The 22,187-nt window shown below is 52.9% G+C and overlaps 1 protein-coding gene across 1 annotated transcript in view; it reads right to left on the reverse strand.

Moving 5' to 3' along the window:
- Nucleotides 1-22,187, reverse strand: part of LOC114082774 (E3 ubiquitin-protein ligase rififylin) — a 786,130-nt gene that overhangs the window by 255,622 nt on the left and 508,321 nt on the right. The gene's annotated exons all lie outside the window — the stretch shown is intronic.

The raw sequence follows: 22,187 nt of genomic DNA on the forward strand, positions 1-22,187 counted from the left end.
CCTCCTTCACAGCTGCCGGCCTCCTCTCCTCTGGCAAGAAGCCACTGTGGTGGGGGCAGCGGGCTGGGTGGGGGGGTTAAGGCACAGGGTGCTGGACTGAGAAGGGAGGCCCAGGCCTGGGGAGGGCGTCCTCCCTGTGCCCCTCCAGAGGACAAAGAGCCCCTAGATCCCTGGACACACAGCCCCAGGGGGCCTCCTGATGGCAGGAGGATCAGGCTTTGAGCCACCCAGGAGCCTCCAAAGTCACAGCATGCACGTGGTCACGGCCAGCACAGCAACACAGCACAGCACAGGGAGCCGCACACACAATGAGAATTGCCCCCAGGCTCACAGGCTCCGCCACACGCACACAGACAGGCAGCAAGACACCCAAGGGGGTCACACTCACAGCGGCACACGCATGCGCGCACACACACAGGAATCCCATCCCAGGCCTCTGCCACGTTTTCCCAAGAGGAGCTGGGGTCTTAAGTCAACCTCTCATTGGGGCTCAGTCCTCCTCTACCTCCCCTCTGCATGACCTCACTCAGGGAAGTCAGCCTGGGTAGCTCAGAGATTTATTCCAAAGAATCTGACTAAATGTGGGACCAAGTATCTGGAGATACCGGTGCATGGCCTGACTCTGCAGCTGTCTGGCTGGAAGAAGTTGGGTAGTCCCAGTGTCTCTGGGCCTCAGTTTCTTCATCTCTCCAATGGGCTAATAGAGTAAAAATAGTACCAAAGGTGGGATTGCAGTGAGGTCTAATGAGAACTCTTTGTGAATAACTGGCTATTCTTAAACATGTATCCCAAGCCCTAGGTGCAAAGCCCCATCCCCAGGCTTTCCAGAACTCCTTTTGGGCCCAGGTCTGGTCTCGGTGAAGACCTTGTTAGTTTATTCATCAATGGAACAGTTATGGCTGCTTGGCTCTACACTTGGTATAAAAATGAGCAGCATCTAAGCTTTGCTCCCAAGCAGCTCCTGGTCCAGCTCAGCTTGCTCAATCCTGATTATCTGTTAGAATCCAGAGCCCGGGATGCTCTTAAAATCCCAGTGCCTGGGCCGCATCCCCTGAGATTCATAGTTGGTTGATCTGGAGTGGGACTCAGGCATTCCGCGTTTTTAAAAACCCTTCAGGTGACCCTAATGCGCAGTCAGGGCTGAGACCCACCCATCCAGCAAAGAAATTAGACATACACCAAAAGACAGAATGGGACATTTTTACAATAGATGAACACGTAGTAATAACAGCTAACATTGATGGAGTCATTGTGTGCGAGTGCCCTGTGCTTTTCCAACTCCTAGATCAGCATACTTGTTCTTCCCCAGAGCCCAGTGGGGGGCCCCATGCGACCCATTTTGCAGATGAGTGAATGAGGCACAAGGGATCAAGGAACTTAACTCAGCTTCAAAAAGCCGACATTTGTGCCACCAATTCTGTCTTGAAGGAAGGCAGAATTTTGTCCTGGTGAGAGAGGAATGGGAGGATGGGAGTATCCTCCAAACTGGTGGTCTGTTTAAAAGTGGGAGGTGTGGGTAAGGAGAGGAGTCTCTGCCACTCTGCCGCCTAAGACGCTGGCATCCTAAAGGGGGCTAGCAAGATCTTAGGTCACAGAGGCTGGCAGGACCAAATGATGGGAAGGGAACATTTTAGGACAAATAAAAGCTACAGCTACTTTACCCAGCAGGTAGCAATTAGGTGCCCCTTGTTATTATCCCCAGAGGTGGCCAGATGGAAATAGAATGTCAAGATAGAACCAGAGGAAATGGAACCCAGAGGAGTTTCAGGAAGGAGGTTGAAACTTCTTCCTTAACTTTTGGAGAGCAGTGGAGATCGGCCACCACGCCTTCTTCTCAGAAGCCACAAAGTAGGAGGAATTTAAACTGGGGGGTCAGAGGTCACATTCCAGAAACTCCCCTCTCTTCATCTGGACCTTCTCCTCTGGAAAGCGAGGGCATCGATGGTTGCATCTCAGTGGTTTTCAAACTGAATTCAGTCAGCCAATGTCTGAGAGGGAGGCTGGTAGGGTCTCGGGGCCCCAGCCCTGCTTTCCTGTGTGCTACAGGCTGGCTGTCAGGGAAGACTGACTTTACCCTAGAGGTTCTGCGGCTGAAAGAATGTGAAAACACCGTCCTGACTCCTAAAGATGTCTCTACCTTCTTTCTCTCCTAGGGCCCCCCATCATAATAGCAAACCTCTCAGCGACTTGGACCTGGAAGGCATTGGTGCAGGGAGGTGAGAGTAGCACCTGGAACCAGTGGGAGCCCTACCTAGGCCGCCTGAGTCACAGCACTTCTCTCTAGGGGGAATCACTGTACGGGGTGGAGGCTTAAAATGTCAACATGGTCCTCAGTTGCAGGAGCAGGTGGCTGCCCAATGTTCTACCCTGGGGCCCCCCTTTCCACAAGCTTCACCATAGAACACACATTTCCAATCAGCTTTTCAGTGCTGCATGTCTATTTGAAAAGAGATTTTGACCTGGCAAACGAGTAACTAAGTCTACTGACCATGTGCTGGGGACGCTTCCAGGTGCCATCCATGTGGTAAATCTTCTCATCCTTCAAACAATTCTGTGACATAGGTTACCACTCTGTCCCATTTTACAGATGAACACCTGGAGGGGGAAAGACACTAAGCCCAAACCCAGTCATATTATTAGTAAACCAGAGAACTGAGCCATGAACCTAGGTGCTCTCTAGGTCCACCCTCTCTCTGTACCATGCTATATGCAATGACACCAAGACAGAGATCAAGTTCAACTAAGGCAGGTGGAGCATCCAGGGGGAGAAACAGGAGAACAGGATGCTGGAAAAGGGGTTGTGACTTACAGAAAAACTCTAATACATTTTCTAAAAGAGACAGGAAAAACATTGCATTCACAAAACAAGAATAGGATGCTATGAAAAAGGAAAACTTAGGGGTAAGAAAGGGCTCTATATAATCAAAGACAAAAATTTGAGATGAAATATACAATAAATATTGTAAAATAATGTCAAATAAATCTTTCAGAAAGTAATCTGAAATGGCAGAGACATGGAAAAGATAAGAAAATATATCTATATATGACTTAAAGAATTGTGCTAAACGAAATCCATTTCCCTGGTTATTTACTCATCCCAATACCAAGTCTTTTGCTGTCTCTCTGGGCAGCTCCTCCCACCGGAGAAGCTCCTCAACTTTGATTCTGCCATCTGATTACCTTTGGGTCATGGGACGTTGAAGGATGGAATTGACCAAGGCCTTGGAATGCTGTTGCATGACTGGCATTTGCTCTTGCTTCTCTGCCCTCTCCATGAGCAGAGCCTGGGTCTCACGTGAGCTACTGATCCCTTGAGGATGAAACAATATATACACAGCAGAACTGTACCCCCAGCTCAGCTCATCCTAGATCAACCAACCCCTCATCTATTCAAGGATGCATGGTAAACCCAGACAGCACTAGCACAGAAACCCAGCAGAGGTCAGCGTGACTCAGTGACCTCAGTCAATCACAGACCCCCCCGAAAGGAGAAATCATGTTTTAAGCCACTGAGTTTCAGGCTGATTTGTTCTGTGGCCTTATTGTCCATAATTGTAGCTAAATTAACTCATGTGAATATCAACCCAGGATCTAGGACCCAGTTAACAGAGCAAATAGGAGGAAGGGATTTTATCAAAGAAAGAATTTGAAAAAATGTCCTCACACTAAAAGATGGGAACCCTCAGATGAAAGGGCCTACCAAAGGCCCAGAACAATAAAATATATTCCAAGACATTTTTTTTTTTTTTAATTTCAGAATACCTGGACAAAGAAATGATTCTGGGGTTAAAAAAAAAAAAAAAGCTTCCAAAGATTAAAAACAGGTTTTATACAAAGAAACACAGTTGTAAGACTTCTCAACAGCAACAGTGGATACTAGATAACACTGAAGCAATGCCTTTTAAGTTTGCTGTGTGTGTGGGGGGGGGGGGTATTATTTTCAATACAGAATTCTAGACCAAGATATACAATTGAGACATAAGTTTAAAACATAATTTTTTTTTTAGACATGTAAAATTTCAGAATTTGGGCTGGGGATATAGCTTAGTAGAGTGCTTGCCTTACATGCCTAAGGCCCTGGGTTCAATCCCTATCACCACAAAAAAAAAAAAAAAAAAAAAACAGAATTTACTTCACAAGTACCTTTACTTAGGAAGCTATCAGAGGATATGCTCCAGCAAAAATGAAAGGTAAACCACAAAAGTAGAGCAGAGGAGTCAACAGAGGAGACTAGCCTGGGAAGGGCTCAGGGCCATGGATTTGCAGCAGCAGAGAGAGTAACAGGCCAGGTTGAAACAAAAAACTTGAGGCTCCAAGAGGTGCAGAGTCCAGGAAAGGAAGAATGATGGATAGATGATGTGATGGAAACAAAAAAAAAAATAATTATGAGTCCTAGTAATTATGGTCTGGCAGATCTGATGCAACATTCAGAAAAAGTTTAAGAAAATGAGGCAATTGAGGGCTGGGGATGTGGCTCAAGCGGTAGTGCGCTCGCCTGGCATGCATGCGGTCTGGGTTCGATCCTCAGCACCACATACAAACAAAGATGTTGTGTCCGCCGAAAACTAAAAAATAAATATTAAAAAATTCTCTCTCTCTCTCTCTCTCTCTCTTAAAAAAAAAAATTAAAAATAAAAAAAAAAGAAAATGAGGCAATTGAAAATGCCATTATTAGTTCTGGAAGTCTTAACTGGGGTGGTTAATGCTAGATAGATACAATAGAGAACCAATGTTTATCTCTCACGCATACTGCATTCTGATAATGAGGCAATGCTTTCTCTTGTATTTGCACAGCATGGAACCTGTCACAGGTCCTCTGAACTGACTCACTAGGGGAAAGAGAAGGAAGAGGGACACAGACTCCTAACTGCCTTAACCTAAAGAGATTGTTCAAGCTGTGCCTGGTGGTTCATGCCTACAATCCCAGCAGGAGGCTAAGGCAGAAGGATCGAGAGTTCAAATCCAGCCTCGGTCACTTAGCGAGGCCCTAAGCAACTCAGTGAGACCCTGTTTCTAAACAAAATATAAAACATGTCTGGGGATGTGTGGCTCAGTGGGTAAGTGCCACTGGGTTCAATCCCCAGTACCAAAAAACAAACAAACAAACAAAAACGAGAGAGAGAGAGAGCGAGAGAGCGAGAGAGAGAGAGGCTGATCAATTTGTATACATCCTGTCTAACCAGAAAGGAAGCTGATAAATGGCGGGGAACAGAATGGATGTCTGAAGAGCATGAACTGTCTCGTAGGAAGGACTAAAATGTAGGTCCCAAAGGGGACAAAATGTTTGAGAAAGAAAATATTATACAGCCTCCATTCTGTGTGAGCCACATTTACACACTCATGATACTGCTTTAGATTTGGCTGAAAATTGTAATATGACCGTATAAGAAGTAAGGGACAGAAATGGTGTGAGTAGCAGCAAAATCTTCATCTACCCTAAGCAGAAAGTTAGTAAATAGTGTCTAACACTGATAAAGCCACAATTAGCAGCACAGGCATATAATTTAGAAACAGGAAGGCAAAAAGCAAGAAAAGCGGCTCAAACAGTTAAAAGTATGTTGTCCTGAGAGCAAGAGTGGATGTAGGAAGGGTGGAGAAAGAGTGTGATTTTTTTTTTTATAGTAAGGTTTTTGACATCTAAACATTTTTTTTTTAGTTTGCACATCTTATTTGTACAATTTTTAAGGCAAATGAAAAATTAATCATTAAGAAAAAACTTTGCATTTTTTGATTACCAAGAACTATGGGGCTCTGACCTTCTGAGGCTCTTGAATTCCAGGTATTTCAGGGGAGAAAGCTTGTGCCACCTTTAAGATTTGCCTGAACATGAGCTGTCACAGGCCTTGGGTGGGAGAAGTCAAAATAACCCCCCCCCAAAAAAAAAGTTGACTCATTATTTTGAGCACAAGGGATCCTTGTGAGGTCCTCCAGTCCAAGTTCTAGCAAAGGGGACCCAGGATAGGCAAGCTTGCCGAGTACCTGGGGACCCTGCCAGACCAGGCAGCAGCCTCCCTGGGGACTCCAGGCAGAACATGGCCAGTTGTGCCCTGCGGCCCCCCGGCAGGTGGCGAGGGATCGGCAGTAATGAGAAGTGACAGGCGCAACTGCTGGGGGAACATCTTGGCTTGGATCTCAAGCTGCCCAGACTGGCCGGAGGGCTTCTCGGGCTGTCAAGAGAGTCCCCAAACACTCAGATGCCATAGCAAATCTGGTCTTCAACATTAGCATCTCATTAGCATGGACGAAGGCCAACCCAGAGCCTGGTCAACAGCCCAGCTTCAAGTGGAGGGAGAGGCCAGGTGGGCCAGGAGAGGAGCCCAGAGGCCTGTCCCTGCTCCATGGTTCTGCCCAGCAGACAGAAGAGGCAGGAGAGCAAGGGAAGGACCTAGAGGCCAAGGGTCTGGCCTAAGTGGCCTCGGCCACCCTGGCTCAGATCTTTCGGAGGCCAAAGGCAAGAGTGAGGTGGCCCTCCAGGAAGAGAGTGGCCCTCCTCCCCTGTCCCACCGCTGCCTCCCAAGACCTCAGTGTGAAGCCCGGAATTTCCTCTTTCAATTTTCCCCTTTCTGGAATATTCTTCCTCCATCTCTTCAGCTCAAGCAGATGCTCCTTTCTCGGGTTCTAGCCCCACTGCCTCTTCCGAGTCAGTCGACTGTAATTAGATCGCATCCACTTCGGGGACAAAGTCACCTGCCTGATAAAGAGCACATGATGCTGGAAAAGGGGTCGTGAACATTTAGGAGGGACATCCGGCCCCTGCCCAGTCCCTTTGAGCGTAGTGGCTCTGGACTTCCAGCTAGAGAGGCAGCTAGTGAGCTCCTCTGAGGGCCCAGCCCTGGGCTCCTGGGTCACCTCCCACCACATGCCCATTCTCTTCGTTCCAGGCTTGGTGGCTCTGCTTGGTGGCTCAGGTAGAGAGGTTTACATGGGAGAGAAAATTGGCTGAGCTGTGAAGGGAAGACCTAGGTTCAAAACGAGTTCTATGACTGGCTACGTTGGTCCCTCTTTATGTCTAGCCCCAGTTTCCCTATCTGTGAAGCAAGAGTTGGGCCCACTATAACATTCTCTTGGGGCTCTTCTTGCTGTGACAATCTGTAATACCAGGCTCCTAAGGCCATGGCCACAGATTCCAAGATGTCCTGAGCTGAAAGGTCACCGGCCCCAGCCTCCTGTTCCTACACAAAAGAGCCCTCAGGAGATTCTAGCAAGCCACGCATCCCAACGGTCCAAGAGCCCTCTGAGACGATGTGTCAGGGAGACCCTCCTTCCACGCCATCTCCCTCCCGGGTCCCTCTCCCATGGGGAAATGCTCCCCGGCAGCACATTCCGGCAGGCAGCAGGAGACACGCTCCGAACCGAGCACCAGGCACCGGATGGATGAGATAATCATAAATCCACAAACTGCAACAAGATAAAATTATCATTACATGAAGTTAAATTATTAATTAGCACCTCCAAAAAAAGACCAGCACCACCTGGCCCTGAATCTTGGGAGCCGTCTTTCTGAAAGCAACAAAAAAACATCAAAATAGCTTATCAGTGCTGCACAGTGTGGCCGTGGTACCCCGTGACCAGGACGGAGACCGTGGATTCCCAGAAACCTGAGTGCAGCGAGACCTCTGTCCCCTTCCAGCAGTGGGGCCAGGACCAGTCAGTTTGGATAAGGAGGCAGGGGAAGAGAAGCAACCATTTCTCTGATGGAGAAACCGAGGCAAAGCCCAGGGAGAAGGGCCACAGAGGCCAGCTCTAGGCCAACTGAGGGGTCTGTGGGTTGGCGGGGGGAGGTCCTGAGACTGCCTGATTCTCTAGGGATTCAGGGTATTCGTTCATTCCAGAAAATTCCATTGTGCCTCTACTCCATGCCAGGAGCCAACAATACAGAGGGCAGAGCCCTAATTCCCTGCCCTGGAGGAGCTGATGGGATAGGCCAGCGGGTGGACCGTTTCCACTCTCTGCCTCACTCCACCCCCAGTCATGGGATTGGGCCATTTTCTTGCCCCGACTGTTCTGATTGTCAGCAGTAGTGGCATCCCCACCATCCACGGTCCCCACCCACTCCTGCAAGCATCTTTACAGCATGATGAGGGGAGAAGAGGGTCTCAGAGTATCTGGGGGCTGTGATCCAGGGGAACACTCCCAGCAATCAGGGGCGACTCCCGCCTCACGGACCAGCCCATCCTACCTCCCCAGAGCACCCCCTTGCTCGCTCATTCATTCATCTGTCCAACAAGCATCTGCTAGAACCCACCTCAGTACTGTTGATTGAGATACCCAGAAAAATAAGACCAGGCACCCTTCATTAAGATGCTGTCAGGTCAGTGGGAAAGGCACACGGTGTGGTATAAGGGACAGCCCCGACCCCCAGCCAGCAGGTTGGATGCTCCAGCTCACTGACCCTCCCCGCAGCCCTGGGCGGTGGCAGCCAGCATGGCCCACATCTTGCACATGAGACAGTGGCTTGCCCAAGGTGATTCTGCAAAAGTGGGTCAAGATTTACCCCCTGAGCTGTCTGACCCCAAAGCTGTGTTCTTGGAGCCTGGGCTGGTCCATGCCATCCCCTTCTGGCCGATGTGGGCCTGGTAATGAACTCACAGCAGGCCAGGGCTTACGGCTGGCCCATGACTCCCGATCCAACAGGTTGTGGGTTTCGACTTGGATGGAGATGGAGGCCCAGACCAATTGTTCTCACACGTGCTTCTTCCACGTGTCCTCCAAAGGGGACAGCCCCACGGCCCTCTCCTCCAGCCCCAGGATCTACGCTGGCTCCAGCCAAAGGAAGCCTGAATAATTCACAGCCAGTGCACGGCCCAGCTTAGGGAGCGGCTTTCTGGTGGCCAAATTAGAGACAGGGGCGGAGGCCAGGGCCGCTGGACCTGGAAGGGGGCTGTTGGTGGGATTTTGAGGGCCAACAGCAACCAGGAAGGGAAACGTAAAGAAGGCCCCGTGAATTATTCAGCCAGCCAGTTGCTGAGGCAGTCTGGGGTGGCGATGGCCTGACAGTGTGGCAAGTCTGACATCCCGCTCCCCAGGAGAGCCGGGAGTGGCCAGCATGGCCAGGTCCTGACCAGAGCCCCGAGGGCAAGGCAAACAGATAAAGGACAGACAGACATAGGCCTCCCTGGGAGGGTGGAGGAGGCCAGACTGTGGCCTGGGGCCAGATAGAACCCAAGTCCCGGTCCCGGGTCTGCTGAGGTCCACGTGGAAGATGAAGATGATGTGGTCCCTGTAGAGGGCTGGATCCCAGCTGAGATCCAACATCCTCAGGACACTGCACCTTGGAGAAGGGCCATGTCACCTCACCAGCCTCAGTGTCCTCAACTAGAATGTGGAAGCCACAAGGAGGATTAGGGTGAAGCCCCAAACGCTCCCAGATGGCTGAGGGGCTTGCTTTACCACCCCCTGAATCTACCAGTCCTGGCACAGCCACCACCCCAGTCCCGGGGTGGGGCATGAGGTGAACAGCAGGGTCTCCGCGTCCCTCGGGTGAGCCAGCTCTCTGGGCCTCCAGAAACCTCTAAGCCTCTCCCTGCCATGTCATCACCCCACTGCACTTCTTGGGGTCCTCCTGGGAGGGGGGGTGTTGCCTGTGACTCTGGGATCAAGTGTCAGGCTGAGATCTGCAGGTTCTCATCTGAGCCAGAGCCCTATGTCCCCACTCCCAGCAGCCCTGGCAAGGGTACAGAGCTGGTTGGTGGAGACCCACACTCATCCACTGATTGCTGTGTGACCCTAGGCCAGCCCTGTTCCCTCTCTGGGCCTCTGGGGTTAGACAAGAAGGTTCTTCAGGCTCCTCTGGCTCTGACTTCAATGACAACAAGACAGGGGCTGGTGACTCATTGCCTCAGGCAGGGCTTCTGGGGATGGATGTGGGAGGGGCCGAGCTGTTCAGGAATCCACAGAGTAGAGGTCAGATCTAACTTCAGGAGGTTCCAGCTGTAGAGCTTCTCTCTTCCACCGGGAGTGACCATGCTCTGATGATGAGGTAGAAGAGTAGCCACGACCCCTCAGCCCCACCCAACATGGCACAAGGCTCACAGCCTTGCAATACGGGATTGGTAGTCCAGTTCTGATTCCCAGCAGGACGATGCAGCAGCTCTGCTCAGAGAGGCGGGGTGCATGGTCCACACAGCCAGCAAAGAACAGAGCGTGATGGGGAGTCCCAACAGGCCTGCCCACTCCATCATCCTGAAACAGGACCACTGGACCAGAACCCTGCAGCCTGCTCCAGCACAGTTCCCAGAGGCTGCATTGAGATGCAGCAAGTCATTTCATGATGAACTTGACCAGAGCCCAGTCCTGGCTCTCCCACTTACCAGCTAGGCATCCTCGAACAAGTCTCTTGTCCTCTCTGAGAGGCGGTTTCCTTATCTAGAATGTTGGGGTCATCATGAGCCCCCAGGATGGGTCTTCCCTCTGACCTCCACCCTTCCGCCACTCAAGCAGCTCAGGACAGGACTGGCGGAGGGACAGAGGAGCAGCCTGGGCCTGGGGACACGGGGAGAGGGAGGAGGCCACCCTGGGCAGAAGCCCAGACCAGCAGCCTAAGTGCTCTGTAATAAATAAGTGATATTGCCACCACCTAATGTTTCCATGGTGCCAGCCAGCCGGGGCGGAGGGGAGGCTAAATGGGGAGGTTTATTACAGACCCGGTCGCACCCAAAGGCCCCCAGGTCTATAATAACCTCGTGTGTGCTTAATGGGATCAGGGGTGGCGGGCTGACCCTGAGAGCGCAGGGCCCCTTGCAGAGCCAGAGGGCGGGGGAGAAGAGCATCTGGGACAGATGTTCCCTTGGGTCCCTAGCAATGGGGACTCTGGGGCAGGTTCCAGAAGCCCGGAAGCCTGGTCTCTCCTCAACCCCCTTAGCAGGGCTCCTTATTCCAGGGCCTCCAGTCCCTGCCTGCAAACCACAGGGCCTACCCGCCCCCACCCCCTGCCCCCACAGAGCTTGGAAAGCCATGGCCCGTTTTTTCCAGCAGAGGGGGCTGGTGAGCCTGGCCCAGGAGCAGGGCCGCCTCAGAGCAGGGAAGCAAAATGGCGTGGCCTCCTTCAACTGGAGGGTAAGTAAGAAAGGACTCTGGGGTCTCCATCTGGGCCTCTCAGCCGCAGAGGGGAGGGCTCTGCTTCGGGACTAAACACATTCAGCACAGGAGGAGCTCCCAAGCCCCGGGGGATCCAGAACACACTAGACTGTGTCTAGCTGTGTCAACCATGTGACCTTCAGGATGACCCTGTGTCTCTGTGCTCCTGTGCCCCTGTCTACTGTCAGGGGCAGATTAACCAGGCCGCGGTGGGTAATTCCCATGGCTATCCTTCAAAGGTACCAGGGGTACCTCGGAGAACCCCCAACACCCGGCTGTAGCATGGCTGACCCAACTCACATAAGAGGCAGAAGAAGGGTCTGTCACTGGGCCCCCAACTCCCTGCCCATGAGCTGGGTGTGCGGTTTCTGAAGCTCTTCCAATGTCTGAGTCTAGAGTCTGTCGCCAAAATTAGTACAGTGGTTCATACAAAAATAAGTAAATAAAATAAACAGAATTACCGGATGATTCAGCAATTCCAAGTGTGGGTATTTACATGAAAGTTGAAAACGGGGATTCAAACAGGTAGCAGTCCAGTCATGTTCCTGGCAATATCATTCATGACAGCCAAAGGTAGAAGCAAGCCTAGTGTCCATCCATGGATAAATGGGGGTGGGAGGGGGATGTAGTGTGTACATCCAATGGAACACTATTCAGCCTTCAAAATAAAAGACATTCTGACAGATGATTCTGGGAACCCTGAATCTTGCAAACATTACGCTAAGTGAAATAACCTGTCACAAAAAGACAAATACTGCTATTATTCAAGTTACGCGGGGACCTAGAAGGGTCAATACCATAGAGATAAAGAGTGGAATGGCATTTGCCAGGATCTGGAGAGAGGGGTAGACAGGGGATACTATTAAATGGGTTACAGGGTTTCAGTCTTGCAAGGTGAAAAGTTTCTGGAGATGAGTTGCACAACAAAGTGAATACATGTAGCCATATGCACCAGACATGCAAAAACGACTATGATGATCAATTTTATCTTATGTGTATTTGCCACAGCTTAAAACATTTTTAAAAATTCATCTATAGCCAGGAATTTGTCATAGAGGCCACCACGTCTTGCATACCAAGTGCATTTCCTTAAGGAAAAAAAAAGACACCAGGGAAATTTGATATTTAAAGGAAACTGTTGTGCAGCCTTTTGTGGCAGGAGAATGGAATGAGGGCCAGAAAGCCACCCTCACCCAGCAGCTCCACGTCTGCTGTGGTCCCTGGGGTTTTGCATTTCTCCACACAGTGCAAGGCCAGCACCAGCCTCCAGGGGGCGCCAGCGTGTTCCGGGCACCGCTGTAGACCCCACTCCCCCACACAGCCCATCACTCCCCACCCGCTTGGATTCCACCTGCAAACCCAGCAGTGGCCCTGGTGGACTTGCTTTCTTGGTTTCTCTGCACGGCTCACCCACCTGTCAGTCTTCCAGATTTGCAGGAGCAGCTGTGCCCTGTTCTATTTGTCTCACTCCCATGCCTTCCTATGTCAGCCTGGCGCACAGTAGGTACTCAAAACATTTGTGAGACCAAAGTAAGAATAGCCCCATGGTGAATCTCTGGATCATCTACCCAGATGGACCAATTAAGCCCCAAAGAATCTACAAGCTGGGCCCCTTGGGACAGGGGACTCTCATCTGTAGTCAGAATCACAGACCTCATGAGTGCCCAACTGTGGCCCAGGTGTTGGCCGCGTGCTTCCCATGATTATCTTTAGAATCCCTCCCAGAGCCTTGGAAAGTAGGCATTGTGACTACTACTGACCCCTCCATCCCTCCTTCGGGCCCATTTTATAAATGAATAAATCGAGCTCAGAGGCGTTGGAGAACTTGCCCAGGGTCTCCAGCTGGTGAATGGCCAGCTGGGATTTGAACCCAGGGGTGTCTGTTTCCCCAGCAGGTCCTGTGGCTCCCTGTGGCATCCGGGGAATGGGCCACCTCTCCGCTGCCTCCTGAGCCAGGCCCCAGAGCAGCTCTGCTTGGGGGCACCACCTCCCCAGGCCGCCACGATGGGCCCGTGGGCTGCCGCTCCTGGTTAGCGCCCTGAGGGCTGATGCATGGCTCGAGGAGCCTGCACAGCTGCAGCTGCTGCTGCCTTGGCAGTTCTTTGAATTAGCCCCGTAGCTCACTGACCTGCTGGAAAAGGAAATGCCAAGTGCAGAAGGGAGCGGGGCTCTCACACTGCCACTGCTCCCCTATCCCAGCCCAGCCTGCCCCACCCAGGGGTCTCCCAATCAATCTCCCCAGCCAGGTGTGGGCAGGTGGTCCTGTCTCAGTTTCCCTGATAGACAAGCCGCTGCCACAGGGATGGGGCACAGGAAGCCCTGAGATCCCAGGAAAGGCTGGGGTCATGGGAAGCCAGAGCCAGGGGCATCTAGGGAAGTCCATCACCTGCCCTCTCACTCCAGGTGGGCCCACTGGGTAAGGAGGATCCTCCATAGTATCCCCAGGATGCTGACAGGGAGCCCCCAAGCCAGGGAAACCTGAGAAAGGACTGTCCTCCTCAGTTCTGAGTGTGGCAGCAGCTTGTCTGTCAGGGAAAATGAGACAGGACCACCTGCCCACACCTGGCACCTGGTGGTTCCTACCCAGCACAAAGCCTCTGGAGGGCACAGACTGTGGGCTTGCTTTATTGTCCCTTGAGGAAGAAGAGGCTGGGCCTAAGTGGCTCATAAGCAAGGTGGAAGGAGAGTGATCAATACCTTGGGTTGGTCCAGATCTTGGAAATTAACAAAGCACTTCCACAGTTTCAATTATTCCCTAAACAATCCTGAACTGTCACAACCCCTACTCCCTGGGCTCAGACGGAGCACCAGGTACTGTTCGCAGAGTTCTGCAGGTATTAGCTCATTCAGTCCTCGCAACACTGTGGACTAGGGGTTCTTACCACATCTCTATATTGCAGACGGAAAGGCAGAGGCACAGAAAGGTTAAGTAACTTTCCCAAGGTCACGTGGACATTGAGTGTCTTAGCTGGGATTGAAGCCAGGCAAGGTGACTCTGGAGTCTAGGAGCACACTCACCTGCTTTGCTGGTTCTTAATGACTGTGGTGCTGGGCATTTGGCAAGTGTCTGTACTCCTAACAGCAAGGAGACAGACTGGCTGACATAAGCCACGGGCACCGGTCAGAGGTCAAGGCAGGGTTTGAAGCTAGGACAAACTGGCTCCAAGGTGTGTCCACTTTAAAGCATGGCATGATTGTGCCCGTGTGTCAGATGATCGAACAGGCTCCCTGTGACTATGTGAATTACCTATATTCACACTTGCAGCTGGGTGGCAGAGCCAGGATTAGAGCCCAAAGCCTTGGATCTCAAATCGAAGAAAGATGCATCTTTGGAGAAGGGAGGCAGATGTTCAAAAGAGGACAGAGATTCCATTCTGCTGACAAATCAGGAAAGGCGTTCTGAAGAGGGCAGCATTGAAGTTGGACCCTAGAGTGAAGCCAGGTGGAGGGGCCAGGTGAGCAGAGGCGCAGCGGCTGGGGGGGGTGGGAGCAGCTAGTTGTCCATGTTGGATGAGGGGCGGGATACAAGTTGACAGGCAGTGCTTCCGTTTGTCAGCCACGTGACCTTAGGCAGGTGGCTTCACCATCAAACCTTTCTGAAAAGTGAAGACGTTACTGGCACATTCTTTGCAGGGGTCTAGGAAGGAGAATGCAAAATCTGAAGAATGTGCTTTGGCACCACTGTGCTGGCCCCGGACAGAGGCCTGATGGAGGATCGATTATATCACACCGATTCCTAAAGAGGAGTATTACAAACGCTTGGCAGATGAGGAAACTGCAGCTCTAAAATATGGAGAGGCCCAGCTAAGGTCTCAGAAGGAAGGCATGCTGGAGGTGGGATTTGAACTCCGGGAGAGTCTTGATTGACAGGGAGCAGAGGCCCCACAGGCTGTCAGTGGCTGCTGCTCTCTCCTCTGGGTTGTCCCCACCTCTTCACCTGCTCCTCCTCATCTGAGCACAGGGCACTTCTTCCCATTCTGGTGCTAATAAAAACAAAAATGTAGTTAATTAGGACCTTGGCAAACAGGTGCTGTCTCCTGCCAGGAGAGAGAGGATGGTGTCATCTGATAAAAAGGAGGCAGATGTTCAACAGAGGACACAGATGCCCCCCACCCCAAAATCTGGCTCCTGGCTGCCTGTCCCTCACTTGTTTGCCTGAATGGACGAGAGGTAAGGGGTGGTCCATCTGGGGAGGAAGGCACGTCCAGTGCTTAGAACAGCCTCTGCCACAGGGCGCTGAGTGTGCTAGCTACCTTTATTGCCATGACCAACAGGTGGCCCATGCAGAACAGCTGCAGCCCCACCCCCTGAGCTGACCCCGACCCCCTTTCCCAGCTCCTGCGTAGCTCAGCTTCCCAAGGCTCTGTCCTCCACTCTGCCCACTGGGGACTTCCTCCCCCCACCTGCCTCTCACTTTCCACGCCTCCACACCTTGGCACCACTGCTGGTCATTCCTGAGATGCTGTCCCCTCCCTTTGTAAATGCAGGGGCTTGTCTTTCAAGCCCCTGTTCTATCACTTGTCCTGTGCAGATTCCCAGTCCCCGCCGCCACCCTCCCCCCAGTGTCACCCCTTCCTCGGTGGCCTCCAATACGAGTGCGTACCCAGCGCCCAAGCCGTGCTGTGTGGCATACGAGTGCCACACCCATGCTCCCAGGGTCTAACACCCACGTTTTGCATTTCATACTCCATAAATATGAGGGAGTGGGGAGGGGGCAAGGAGGGAAGGCAGTAGGAACCGAGGGAGAAGAGAGAGACTGGCCTCCTTTCCAGGGAGGGAGAATAAATGCTTCTCTGCAGATGAGGGCCACAAGGTCCGGGAGGAGGGAGAGGTCTTCAACAAGTAGTGAAATGGCCCTGCCATGGCCATTCCTGAGACCTCTGGGAAGTTTAGACAGGAAAAACAGAGCCAAAGGTCATGGGAGTGATCACACCCCACCTGCCCTATTTGCAGATGAGGAAGCTGAGGCCAGAGACCGGCAGCGCCTCGTCTCAGTCTTTGGGAAATTCATGTCGGAGCTGGAACCTGAATCCGGGCCTCTCCGGAGCAGTGCCACCGCACCACATGGCTCCTGGCCTCCTCCTGGCCCTGTGCCTCGAGGCCCCCAAACATGTGCGGGCTTTTCTAGGTGTCACATGGGTTGCTCAGTAATGGAGTTTTTAGGGAATTCTGAATTCCAAGGCTGGGGCTCTTGGGGGTGGCAAGGCTTGGGGGGAAACAGGAAGAGAGGTCATGCAGGGTGTCAGGAAACCTCAGCCCTCGCGCCACAGGGTCCAGGAATGCTAGCGCCAAAGGGGATCTCTGCCCCCAGGCCCCGCCTGCCCACCCATCAGACAGGGAAATGGACACAGTCCTTCCACCTTCTGGCCTGGAGCCTCTGCGTGGTGGCCTCACGGTCAGCCCAGCCCCTTCCTCCTCTCCCGCCCCAGGACCACTTCCTGGGCCAGAGATGATTGACATTCCTCACCCACCCACCCTACTTCTCCTTGGCCATCCCCGTTCCCCTTCTCAGGATCCCAGAGACAGACAACCCTCTGCCTCTGTCCCTGCCCCTGGGTGAGACCACGCAAAGGACAGTGAAATTCAAAGTGGGTGATGTAATGCCCATGGTTTGAGGGAGTGAGGCAGCAGAACCAGAGGGCAGCTGCTCCCTCCTAGGGAACAGGGCAGAGTCTGGTGACCCGCTCATCAGCCCTGTGCTGGGGCTTGCTCTGTCTGGGCAAGGGGTCCCTTGGCTGGAAGCAATGAGGATGGCCAGAGGAAGGGCAAGAGGTGGGGGGAGAGGAGCACTTCTGGCAGCCTGGGCTCTTGTGAGCCCTTGTCCCCTCTCCAGGTGTCAGAGGGAGCTTTTGACTTGATTACTCACCATCTCATTTAATCCTCACAGCAGCACCCAAGGTGGGTGTTCCTCCACGAGGGTGGAAATCAAAGCTCAGGGAGGTTAATAATGTGCCCAGCATCACAATGCCAGAAAGCGGCGGAGTCAGAGGTCACAAACCCCATGTGGTTAACTACGCTCATCCTCAGGAGAGGCCGGGAGGCCACCAGCCCCTTCCTGACCCCATCACCTTTCAGAATCAGAATCCAACCTCCAGAGGACAGGACTGGCCCGAGATCACACAGTGAGTCAGCAAGATGACGGTCAGCGGGGACTGACACACAGGTCCCTGTGCCAGAGCCTGTGGTCGCATGTGGCCACCAAGCCTCAGAGCCCAGGGGACAAAAATCAAAGGGAGATACAACAGTGACTCTCCTGCCACTGGCTGGCTGCTGGCCACTAGCTCCTCAGCCAGCGAGAGAGGCACACACAGCAAGATACGAAAGCAGAAAGCTGATTGGGTGACTTAGCAAGATCCTGTCTCAGAAAACAAAGAGGTTTTTTGTTGTTGTTGTTGTTTTAATTTAAGAAAAGGATTGGTTCTGTAGCTGAGTGAGAGACCATCCCTGGCTTCGATCCTCAGTACTGGGGAAAAAAAATGGAAGGCTGGAATGAGGGAGGTGGAGCTGGAATAGGGACAGTGGACTCCCTGGGGGTCCCCAGGACACCTAGGAAGACATAGGAGCTCATTCTTCCCACTGGGGACTTTCTGGGCCATGCCCTGCTTTGAAACACAGCCCAGCCTAGTTGAGATAACACAGGAGACTGCCTAGCAGGGGCCAGGTATAAGCAGATGCTCAAAAAATGTTCATGGTCCCTTTCTCATGCCAGGGGTATTCCCAAGTTAGAATAATAAAATCCCATGGGGAAGTCCTTTTGTTCTTGATTCGGTATTTATTGAGCACCTACTATAAATGGGATGCTGCATCCATGAAGCCCCTTCCACAAGGCCACCCTGAGCCAACATCAAGCCCCTGACTCTCTGCTGTATTGTGCACGCTTAGGTGGCCCCCATCCATCCTTCTGGGTGCTCCAGTTGGAAACTGTCATGGTCCACCTCCAAGGATATTTCCAGCCTCTTCTTGACCCACCCATTAAACATGCAGTGTCCTCCCAGAAATGGACTTTTAAATTTTATTTATTTATGTGGTCTCCAGGATGGAATCCAGGAGCACTAAACCACTGAGCCACTCTTTCTGTATTTTATTTAGAGACAGGGTCTCGCTAAGTTGCTTAGGACCTCACTAAGTTGCTGAGGCTGGCTTTGAAGTTGTGATCCTCCTGCCTCAGCCTCCCCTAAGTGGTCTGTCCATCCAAGGTTAGATATAGGCACATGTATAGCATGGCCAGAAAGAAGGACAACTTGAAAGACCATTCAGATATGTGAGATGCACTCCCAATTTCCTGGATCTGACCCCCAACCAAGAATCTGACCCCCAACCAAGATTCTGAAGTCTAGTAGGCTTGGAAAAGCCCTTATCACTAGAAACAGGACCCTGTGGTAGGCAGACCTCCTATCTGTGTTCTTCATCTGTCCAAGACAGAATCTGGTATGAGGCATTGTGTCCTCTCTTGGACAGCACTTACGGCACCAGCAAAGAACCTGGGTATCCAACAGGCAGTCCTAGTCGAGACCCCAGCTCTGCCCTTGCTCGCGGTGTGATGGTGAGCAAGTTGCCTAACCTCTCTGAGCCTCAGTCCCCACAAAAGAAGACGATAGCAATCCCTACTTGCCTCCAGGGATCGGCAAGAGGATTAAATGAGATAATGCAGCCAAAACGACTTGTATACTGCCTGGCGCGCAGGAGGAGCTCAATAAATGGAAGCTGTGATTATTATGCTCGTCTCCACCTTCAGATCAATTGCTCCCTTTCTCTGCTCTCCCTGCATGATGTCAGCTCTGAGCCCTATGGGAAAGAGAACTGAGCAAAGTTCTTTCCCCTGGCTGGTGTCCACCCCCCATCTCAGAGGGTCAGGCAGCCGCACATGGCTGGGGACAGCTGCTAGTTCCATTAGCAGCCAGAGAAAGGAGCAGAGGCATGCGGTCCCCTAAGAGCCAGGTTATTTTCCACTTCACCCGCTGATAATGGAACAGAGTGAGCGCAGGGCCGAGGGGGAGGGAGGCCGGGGAGAGGCAGGGCTAATAGGCCCAGGAATGCCGTCACCCACGGGCACCTTTGCCAGTGGCCCCGAACAAGCAGCTCAGAGACTCCCCGCCCAACCAGGCCCCTTGGTTGCTCTGCTAATCTCTGCCCACCCCATTCCCAGGGGGAGAAGGCGCTCCCCCCAGTATGTGACAACTCACCCACCGGGGTCACTGCAGTCTCAGCCTCAGCTTGCAGGACAGGAAGATGTGTTTTGAGCTGCTAAGCCTGGGTCCCTTTCTCCCTGCCTCTTCCCCCTGGCATCTAGCATTGCCAACAAGCCTGGAGATTCCTGGGGACTTGGCTTTGCCCCACTGGCTCCCGTGGGTCAGGCCAGGGGTGGCTGAGGAGGAAGGCAGGTGGTCCAGGAGACCAGGGGGAGAAGGTGCAGGTGAGATGTCACAGTCCATGAGCCAAGGTGGAGGGGCAGAGCCTGATCCGCTGCTCAGCTGAGTTCTTTCATACTGTCCCCTCCCCAGGGACCAAGTTGCTTCTGTTCTGGACATGGCTAAAGCCACAGGAAGAAGCAGAGGTCTGCAGATGAACCAGAGACGTGCAGACACCCGGCCAGGCACGCTCCTGGGGGTGGGGTGGGGCTGCACGTGCTCAGCCCTGGGCAAAGCCTCGGAGCCCCATGGCTAAGGCCAGGCCAGGTAAGAAGTGCTGACCACAGGGGCTCAGGAGGGGCCTCCCTGGGGCTGAGGGAAGCAGGAACACCATCCAGAGGGGCAACGGGATCCTCCGAGAGCAAGGACAGCAGCGAGCCGGAGCCAAGGTGGGAAGCAGCTGCAGCCAGCCTGAAGGCTGCTGTCCTGCGCCGCTCAGTGTGGCCCACTTCCTGCCCCCTGGATCCCCACTGGACAGGTGAACAGATGAAGGGACAAGCAAACCATAGAAGATTAAGGCTACGGAAGCAGGGGCGTGGCTTCTTCTTCTGAATCCCTGGAGACGCCCTGCATCTGAGCGCCCAGGTATGCCCGACACTGATTTGTACCCGGGCCAGGATTCTAGTGTCTGGGTCATCACCCTTCAGCCACCATCAAGCTGCTGTCACTGAGGGGGCACTGGGCTGGGAGTCATCCGCCCCGAGTTTGCCTCCCTTCAGACTGAAGGGAGACTCCAGACGGGGCACCCTGAGGCTTCAGGTACTTCACCCACAAGGGGTGGGCTCAGGCTAGCCACTTCTCCAAGGGCCTTAGAGTGTGATCATCTCTGATTCTGGAAGGCCCGGGGCAGGTGCAGATCTGTGCAAATTATCCATGGCATCCTCACCTCTGATTTTACCTCCTTCTCAGTAGAGCTCCCTAGACAATCTGCGCTTCCAATGCCCCTGTGTCCCCAGCAGAGCCCGCAGGCTGCAGCCACGAAGGAGCAGAGCCAGCTCCCCATTCCTAGGGCTGGAATGACCTTCAGGGGATCTGGGCCAGCCCAGTGCCATTTATAGAAAATTCATTCCAGAACCACATCTAAGTGTCCCCTGCATGCCCAGCACCATGCCAGGCACAGGGTACACAGACAAATGGGGCCCTGGAAGAGATCGGGGAGGAAAGCTTGGAGTCCCTTCCCTCCCCTTCTGCTGTGCTGAGCGGACCTCCCCAGAAGGGCCAAGTCCCCAGGTTTAACGAAAACAGCCAGAACCGGGGCATAGGGAGGCTGCTGACCCCAGCCAGGTGTGCTCTGCTGAGCCAACAGGTTCGGAGGGGAAACAGCAGCTTATTAGGGGATCATGCCATCAGAGGCGCAGCACTAGGCACCTTCTCCTCGGACACCGCGTGGGCACCCGCCGGCCTCTGACTTCTTCCTCTGCTCATTACGCTTCTCCGTGCTCTGCTCCCTCCGTCTGAAAGTGGTCGTGACTGCAGACAGCAATGAACTTGGGCGTTATGTGGGACCCGCAGCAACAGATCAGGAGATGGCCCCTTCAGGAGGGCAGGACTGAGAAGAAGGAGTGACAAGCACCTCACCCCGGTGTCAAAGGCACTTACAAAACAACAGGAAGAGAGTAGCGAGGGCCGGCTCCTGCGAGGAGATGAAATCCTCCTTCCTGTCTCTAGACTCCATTAAGCATTCTGGAAGAGATGGAGGTGATTATAGAGAGCTCTGGGAGGGAGGAATGGGGGAGGAAGAGAAGCAGGAAGAAGAAGAGAGCTAGGGAGTCCAGGCATCAGGGTGGACATGCATACACTTGTGTGCGCATGCACGCGCGCACACACACACACACACACACACACACACACAGATCCCCTTATCTGATTAAGGATCCAAAGGAAAGTCAAAAGCTTCTGGAAAATTAAAATGACCCACCAGGTTACCCAGCCAAGATCTGCAGGCAGATACTGAAAAGCAAGCAGAGTGAGAGACATCTCCTTGACTCGGGGAGGGTTCCCCAGGCCCTGTCCTTGAGCCCAAGAGCAGCAAAGCAGCCAGAGAGGGGAGCTCAGGGTGGCATTTGCCCCTACAGGCTTCCAAACCTCATCATAGCAGAACTGTGACTAGGGCCTGGCTTTCACCCACTTCTCTGTAAGGCATTGTGCCCAGAGGAGAAGGGAGAAAAGGACTGGGGTTTGCATCTGCCCAGGGGCCTGAGAAATGGCCTCCATCCTCCCCTGATTTCTGGCTGTGGCCTCTGCTCCAAATTCAGTGGTTTGGGGGACGGAGGTAGCCTCTTCTGTAAACTCTGACCACTGGGTTGAATGCCTAGGACTGCTATGGCTGGCCTGGACCGAGCGCTACCTCTGCTCTTGCCTGACTCAGTAGGTGCCTTTCCCCTCTGGGTCTCAAATTCCCTGGTCAGTAGGACAGTAGGACACAATACTCCAGAGGGGCTGCTTTGATCCCACATTTCAGGATTTTAAGATAGCCCTAGGGCGGGATTGCTGGTGGAAGTGGTCCCACTGACCTCATGCACCCATCCATGTGATAGAAAGGATGAGGGTGGGAGGAGCTTCTCCAGGAGCCACCCTTTCAGGTCTGAGTCGATGGGAGAAGCAGAAAGTTTAAAAACCAGAGTCAACCCCAGCTTAAGATGGGATGGGCCCCTCCAGCGTGCCTTCAGAGCCGTTTGCTGGGCACCGGAATGTATTTGCAAA

This window comes from Marmota flaviventris (assembly GCF_047511675.1).
Source record: "Marmota flaviventris isolate mMarFla1 chromosome 17 unlocalized genomic scaffold, mMarFla1.hap1 SUPER_17_unloc_1, whole genome shotgun sequence".
Classification (NCBI taxonomy): Eukaryota; Metazoa; Chordata; class Mammalia; order Rodentia; family Sciuridae; genus Marmota; species Marmota flaviventris.